The 7631-nt window shown below is 48.7% G+C and overlaps 2 long non-coding RNA genes across 2 annotated transcripts; one reads left to right on the top strand and one right to left on the bottom strand.

Annotated features, from left to right (window-relative positions):
- Nucleotides 1-650: 650 nt before the first annotated feature.
- On the bottom strand, nucleotides 651-4083 carry LOC140634935 (uncharacterized). Its single transcript, XR_012032250.1, has 2 exons — nucleotides 3939-4083; nucleotides 651-2997 (listed from the first exon to the last, which is right to left on the bottom strand). It is a non-coding gene; the product is annotated as an uncharacterized lncRNA (long non-coding RNA).
- On the top strand, nucleotides 3130-5426 carry LOC140634933 (uncharacterized). The gene is made up of 4 exons (XR_012032249.1): nucleotides 3130-3262; nucleotides 3358-3482; nucleotides 4284-4435; nucleotides 4987-5426. It is a non-coding gene; the product is annotated as an uncharacterized lncRNA (long non-coding RNA).
- Nucleotides 5427-7631: the final 2205 nt, after the last annotated feature.

Genomic DNA, 7631 nt, shown 5'->3' with positions numbered 1-7631 from the left:
TGGACCTCAGTACCTCCCAAACATGTTCTAGATGAATAAGTGAACATTGAATGCACTGTCTGGTTTCCCCACCAACCATAAAGCCTGGCTTCATTAAAAACTGTCCAAAGAAGAATTCAAAGTCACAGGATGTTACAAAATTTGAACATAAACAGATTTCATCATAGCTCTGGCAATAAAATGAGCAGAACTCTAGCTTCAAAAAATGATCTTTTGATTCAAATCAGAATGTTCAGTTCTGTATAAAACATGCAGACTTTTTCCTAAGATGAATGTTATTCTAATTACCTACCTAAAACTATTGTCAGAAGCAAACTGAACTGTCAGTGCTCCTCTATGTAAAGACAGCCAATTCTTGTCTCAGACACAGAAAGGGAACCCATTATTCCGGAGGCAGAGAAAAGAATCTTGTCTGGGAAAATTACACACAGATAGTTACAGCAACAAGTGTGAAGATCTATGTCTATTCTGTTCAGTGCCTGGCGAGCAAGGCAGCTGAAGGTCTCTGGGAACCAAGAGCAGCAACTTGGCTGACCTTGACCTGGACCCAGTCCAAGGCAGGGGAGGCAGGGGGCCACCTGTACTGTAAGAGCTTCTAACAACAACAGAAGAGTCTTGATATATTGATAAAGGAAAAGTTACTGAGTTCATCCACTTTTATAAATTTTTATTTTTAATAAGTGAGATATAAAGATTGTAATTCAGTAAGAGGGTTGATTTGAGAGCTGATTCTGAATACCGAAAATTTAAACTATAGCTTAAACTATAAGCTGCCTGCCAGTCGATGCTTACCTAAATCATAGGTTTGGTCTTGAACTAAAAAGTCAAAACCATAAAACAAAAGTTTTACAGTGATGAGACAGCTTGTCAAGAAAGGGTGACTCTGAAACGAAGCTTTAGCAGTGCCACGGGATCTATTTGTTCAGGTGCATTGCCGCTGTCTCTTCACACTGCGCCAGAGCAGGATCTTTCCCTGTTCATCTGCAGGACCAGCACTGACCCCCGGAAATGGAGAGAGTTCAAACAAATCACAGCTGATGTAGAAGCGCTTTTTAGAACCACCCACAAACACCCTGCACACTCATAACTGCCTGTGTGTACGGGCTCCCTTGTTAAACACAGAGCCCACCAGGTGGAAATTGCCAGCCCCTTTGTCTTTCTGTCCCCTGTGCGATACTTAGTAGGTAAGAAAGCGAGCAAGAGCAACAAGATGCCACCCAGGGAGTGTCCTTCGAAGGTAATGAGGCCCTGGGGAGAACAGAAGTGAGCGGGGGCTGTGTGCCAGGTCAACAGAAGAAACCAGGGTCAATCCTGTGGGAATACCATGGAGCTGTGTGCTATGACCCTGAGGGAGGAACTAAAAACACAAGTTCCTATGACAAGAGAGATCAGAAACACAAAAAATAGAAGCTTCTTTTCTCTTTCTTTCTTTCTTTCTTTCTTTCTTTCTTTCTTTTTTTTTTTTTTTTTGTAGGCTCCATGCCCGGCATAGAGACTAATGTGGGGCTTTAATTCACAATCAAGATCCTGCCGAGATCAAGCATTGGATGCTTAACTGCTGAGCCACCCGGGAGTCCTGAAGCTTGGTTTCCAAGTGGGAACAGAGGAGGTCATGAGGGCTGCATGGGAGCCTTAGTGCAGAGCTGCAGTCCTTGGGGGAGCAGAGGGGTTTGGAAGCATTAGCAGGAGAACTGAAGTGCCCGGTCCCAGTCTGCTGGGGAACATGGGAGCTTTGGCCAGAAGTCTTCTCTTTTCAGTTTTTGCTTTTTTACTTTTTGATTTTAGTTAAGCCTGCCTTGTTTCAAGCAGTTCCAAAACACCAATGGGGTGAAGCGTATCATCCAAAGTTAGTTATTCCATTCTTAGTCATTTGAATGATCTTGAGATTCCCAGGTTACAATCCAGAGGTGGATTGTGAGAAATACAAAGTCCTTACACAAAAGATCCTCACCTCACCTCAAACTGAGTCATCAGCGTCTGTCACCTTTGGACGGTGTCATCCCTACCTTCATTGCCCACTCCTCCCTACTTCCCCAGCTGTCTGGGAATGGGCATAATATTGGCCTGAGCCATGAGTCAGAGCAGGTGGGGTAAACACAGAGCCTGGGCCAGGAAACCTGGGCTCCAGACCCTGGACTTGCTATGTTTTCTTCTGTCTGCCGAGGAACTACTGAAGTCGTTGAAAGAGGGAGTGGTGTGGCCATACCGTGACACTGGTGCTTCCAGAAGGCTGCAGAGAAGATGATGGCTTCTATAGAAGTCAGAGTGGTGGCAGGATGATTGGCCAGTAAGAAGAGGTTGACCAGTAGTCTTGGCCAGAGAAGCAGCCAGTAGCAGTAGGGATGGGGAGCTGTAGGCTCATGCCGGACAGATTAGGAATCAGCATATGCCGTTTCTCGGGATTCTGAGTTCTTTTTAAGTTCACTACATTAAGGGTACTTTATATCCCAACATTACTACTGCCTTGATGGTCCCAGGATGTCTAGTGTCATCACCAGGAGTATCCCCTAAATACCTGTCACCAAATGATAAGGTCACTTGGAGGCCATGGGGAGGGTGAATGCTTGAGAGGCTCTCAGGCTGGCTGGCAAGCCCTCAACTTCTCCATGAAGCCCAGTATCAGCAGCTGCATTTAAAGACAATCTCTTGCCACCATGCCTTCTCTAAACCCGGTTGTATTTGGTTGCCTTCTGAGTTTGGGTAGTTAAGGAGATTTACAGGAGAAAAAGCAAAAGGCAAGCACAGAGCTGCACTGTATGCCCTGTGGTGTCCCTGGAATGCAGGGCCAGCACGTCCTGCTCACCGACAGAGCATGTGCCTAAGGCAAGTGCCAGCAAAGGCTGGACTCAGTGGCTCTGTTGCACCTGACTTGCTTAGACTCCGGAGGATTTGCAGTCGTGAAGCCTGTGGACTCCCAGGCAAGTCAGCTGTGAGGGATTTTGTTGTCCTCTTGAGCTCAGAGAGGATTCTCAGCCCACAGTTGAAAAAAAAAAAGTCCTATGGAAAGAAAATGCAAACAGCGAGAATGATGATGATGCTATTTACTGAGCACTCACTGCATGTCAGTTCTGGGCTGGGTGCCTTGGAGGTATTTGTTATGGGAAAATGGACAACAGCTCCCCAAGATAGGCACTTGGTGTGCTCACCTACTGTTCAGGGCTCCAGGAGTGGCAGGCAGTGGGAGCTGCTCAGAACCACATCGCTCCCTCCATATTCTTTTGGTCAAGGCAGCCACGGTACACCTCCCCACCCTGGGTTCCAGGTAGGGCGCTGAGACTCCACCTCTCCGTGGGAGGAGGGTCAGAGACTTGACTGCCATTTTGAATCCACCACATTATTATCATCTCTATTTTATAGAAGAGGAAACAGAAGCTCCAAGAAGTGAAATCATTTACATCCTCCGAGGAACCCAGCTGAGATTGGAACGTGGGACTGCCTTAAGCCTTTTATCCCTTTCCAGCACATGACCCTGCTCTCTCAAGGTATGAACATGTGGTATAATTAGATAAAACCTGGTGAGGGGCAAACTACCTTTCCCAACCCACACAGATCAAAGCAAAACAAGTCATTTTGCTGTCATCCCCCATCCTCTAGCACTAGCTAAAGGCCCCCAGTCCCATACACAGCTCTAGAATCTAACGCATCTCTCCAGTTTGAGAGGTTGTTCAAGGTAAAAGAAGAGGAAGAAATACAAATGAACAAAATCACCAATTTAAATGAGAACTACCTGGCTCGGGATAGGTTTCTTTCCCCAGAGGATAGAAATAGATTTACATTATGAAATAAGCTGGAGTCCAATGGGAACCCCTTGTTATTATTAGATTTCCTCTTGAGAAGGATTCATAAATGAAAACATAACTTGCTATTTTAGTATTTTGTTTTTCAGGGAAGAAAAAAAAAAAAACCCTTTGCAAAAACAAATTTAAGGAAAAACTTACCCATTTCAAGCACTTGTTTATTTTCCTATTTGCCATGCTAAAACCGTCTGCTTTCATCTCTGACTTTGTTGGGAGCTAGGGAGATGTTTTGTTTTGTTTTGTCCCCTGTTCTTTTTGCCAAACGTGGAAGGTCTCCTTCGGAGCGATGCACAGCCCCCTGCCCGCCCCCCCCACCGCCCCCCCAGTCCCGCCCTCCGCCGGCGCCGGCCGCGGGCCTCGCGCGCCCCCCAGCGGGAGGAGCGAGGACGGCGGGGCCGCGGCGCCGAGTCCCTGGGACCCGGGTCCTGCTGCTGCTGCTGCCTGGGAGCAGGTGTCCTCTCTGGACCTTTGCCGTCTCCTTTCTAGGTTGGGGCTGTGCCCTCATCGTCTGTCTCGTTGGTCTCTCTCCGCACCGGCACGACAATGTGGAGAAAAGGGGTCTCGTGGCCGCTTTGCACCCAGAGCGCCCTTTGGGGGTCTGAAATTTTCATGTTTGAGTGAACTCTCCATCACCGAAGGTGAGCACTTTTTTTTTTTTTTTACCTCCTTTATTAACGTGTGTGCATTTCCAATCACATGAGCAGAAGGAAGTTGCATGTAAGCAGGAGACGTGTTCCTGAAGATTTTCAAACATAAGCCAAACTTCGCCTGATTTTAGAGGGGTCTTGACGCAGGAAAGCATGTTGGCTGGTTTGCTAAGGGGCTGGCCTCCTGCCCTCCTGCCCTCTTGCCCTCCTGCCCTCCTGCCCTCCTGTGTGACCTTATGTTCCTGGAATAGGCCAGGTGCACCGTGCTTCACTTTCTCTCTGTCATCCGCGCCCCCTGTCCAGATAGCCCATTGGCTCAAGCTGTCACACCTGCATGTCTTCCTTCAACTGTCACCTTGCCCAGCCAGGTAACTGCCTCCACCCTTGGGTGTGCGCCACCTCGGCCCTCTTCCTGCTTTAGTTTCCAGGAAGCACGGATCCCACTTGGCTCCCAAGCGCCCCCCCACACACCCCCCCAACAGGTAAACTCCATGAGCGCCAGGCAGGATTTCTGACTGTTGTACCCACATCTGTACCCCCAGGACCTGGAACAGTGCCTGGCATGGAGAAGCAGCTCCACAAACCAATGTCGAAAGACTGAATAGCATAACCCCAGTCTGCAACTCTTAGTTCTCGACAGCTTCAAATTATGCGATTATTGAGGAATTTTTAATGTAGAAGATGCATGTTATTTATAGAATTTCATTGATAGGTCTGGGGATTATTAATATTTATGTTGTATTTAAAATACGTGTGATTTTTATTTACACAAAACATAACCACAAAATTAGACTATTACAATCTGGGGATCCCTGGGTGGCTCAGCGGTTTGGCGCCTGCCTTGGGCCCAGGGCATGATCCCCAGTTCCGGGATCGAGTCCCGTGTTGGGCTCCTTGCGTGGAGCCTGCTTCTCCCTCTGCCTGTGTCTCTGCTTCTCTCTCTGTCTCTCATGAATAAATAAATAAAAACACTTTAAAAAAATAGCGAGAGGTAGCACTTTTATGTGGAAAGGTCAGTTATGGATGCAAAATGTTGCCAGCATCTGACTCCCAGCGAAAGCAGCGATGCTGCGGAGGGCGGCGCGGGGCGAAACCCGGGTGGGAGCCCGCGCGAGTGCTGCCACCACGTGTTTCCGGGCGAGAACTACGAGACCATGAGCCACGGGATGAGCTCGGGAGAATCTCAGCAGGATTCACGTCCCGCCTCTGGTGGGGATGCTTCCTTCCCCCGCCATGTGGCACCTTCAGTCATACCTAACAAATCCCCAACTCCATGTTTCAACTACTAGTGAAATCTGCAAACACCAACAGATGTGTAGTAAAGTGCACTCTGATTTTTTTTCGAGAATATTTGAACCTGTGTAGTTGACCCATACAACTAAGGGGAGGTATTGGGTGAGGTGTTATTAAACTACTGCAAAACAGGGACCACTTTTCAGTCCATTACAGTAGCTCAACTATACATTTTGGAGCCAGATGGTCCTGGTTTAAATTCTTCCTTCACGGGATCCCTGGGTGGCGCAGCGGTTTAGCGCCTGCCTTTGGCCCAGGGCGTGATCCTGGAGACCCGGGATCGAATCCCACGTCGGGCTCCCGGTGCATGGAGCCTGCTTCTCCCTCTGCCTTTGTCTCTGCCTCTCTCTCATTCTCTCTCTCTGTGATGTGACTATCATAAATAAATAAAAATAAATAAATTCTTCCTTCCCATTGACTGACTGGGATCTTAAGCAAGTTCCTTAGCTTCTCTGAGCCTCAGTCTACCTGTATGTGAGATGGGATAGTTGTAGTGCTCCTAAGATGGCACACAAAACACTTAGTAGACAGATTGTAGTTGCTCTACTGAGCCATTGCTCTCGTGGCTGCCAGCGACCCCCCCAGGATGGGGGTGTCAGCTGCTGCCTTCCATGGGGGGCCGAGGGTCAGGCAAGCTGGCCAGTGTGGGGTCCCCTCTCAGCACCACTGTCCCCTCCTCCTCCTCACTGAAGCAGAGGCCACCGTCCGCCTGTGGCTCTGTTGGAAGCTACGCTCTGGCTTGAGCTACTTTGGCCTGCGCTGCCTTGTGTTGAGGTAAGAGAAGTGGCCACGTGGATGTGTCTTGCTCCAGTCTCACAGACTTACTCCCTTGCTCTCTTTTTGGAATTATTTTGAAAATATAAAGAAATTAACAGTGACGATTCCATGAAAGGTTAAGATGGGAGAGACCAAGGGCACCAGGGAGGAAGCCCAGCGAATAGAGGCAGATTGCAAGCCAGAGAAGCCACCCTACGGAAGAGACAACACCAAGGCTCCGGAGGAGGCAGCTTCTGAATGTCCTAATGCACTTTTCTCTTCTGTAAAAATGTGAGAAGTTCAGGGCAGCGCTGAGTGAGCTTTGTTCTGCACACGACAGTGTACAGAGTCCCCCGGAAGCCAGGGGCCCTGTCTCCTGAAGCTTACAGGTTGGTGGTGGGGCGGATAGAGCCAATCATCATACATAGCCCCATAGGGGTAAGGGAACAATTCAGCAGCTCACCCCATGTGTGCATGTTGCGTGTCTCCTAAGCATCAGGGCTTGTTCTAAACACCAGCAAATAAGCCATACAAAGACGTCTAGCCCCGTAGGGCTTAACTTCCATGGGGAGAGATGAACAATAAACAAAGCCTTAATGAAACAAGAAAATGACATCATGTAAGGAGATGATAGGGGAAAAGTAGGGCAATACTGAAACCATCATAGGGGAAGAGAGCGGGTCATAGCCTCAGTGGGGCAGGCATCAGAGAGCAGGTGAGGTCTGAATAGATTTAAGGAAGATGGGGGGTTCCTGAAGCTCTGGGAGCGTGTTCCAGGTGAGGTAATTCGAGAATAGGCGCTGAGGCAGGTGTGCCTGCATGTTCGAGAACTGGCAGGGCTAGTGTGGCTGAGAGGCAGACGAAAGGCTGCAGGCTTTTCTGGTCCTGGTAGGTCTTGTAGGCCAAGCTCAGGCCTTTGGCTTTTACCCTGAAAAAAATGGGAGTCTTTGGAGCATGTGGAGCTCCAAGTGACCTGATCTGATATATTCTAAAAGAACCCTCTTGCTGCTCTGCTGACAATAACCTGTGTGGACAAGGTGGGGACACTGGTCCAAAGGCCACTGCAGTAACAGAGGATGGGGCCGTGGTCACAGCTACGGACAGAGTGAGAAGCCACTGGGTTCTGGATGTCTTTGGG

Source organism: Canis lupus, chromosome 6 (genome assembly GCF_048164855.1).
Source record: "Canis lupus baileyi chromosome 6, mCanLup2.hap1, whole genome shotgun sequence".
Lineage (NCBI taxonomy): Eukaryota > Metazoa > Chordata > Mammalia > Carnivora > Canidae > Canis > Canis lupus.
Note: the sequence above shows the minus strand (reverse complement) of the source record. Positions and strands in the feature narration are given on the sequence as shown.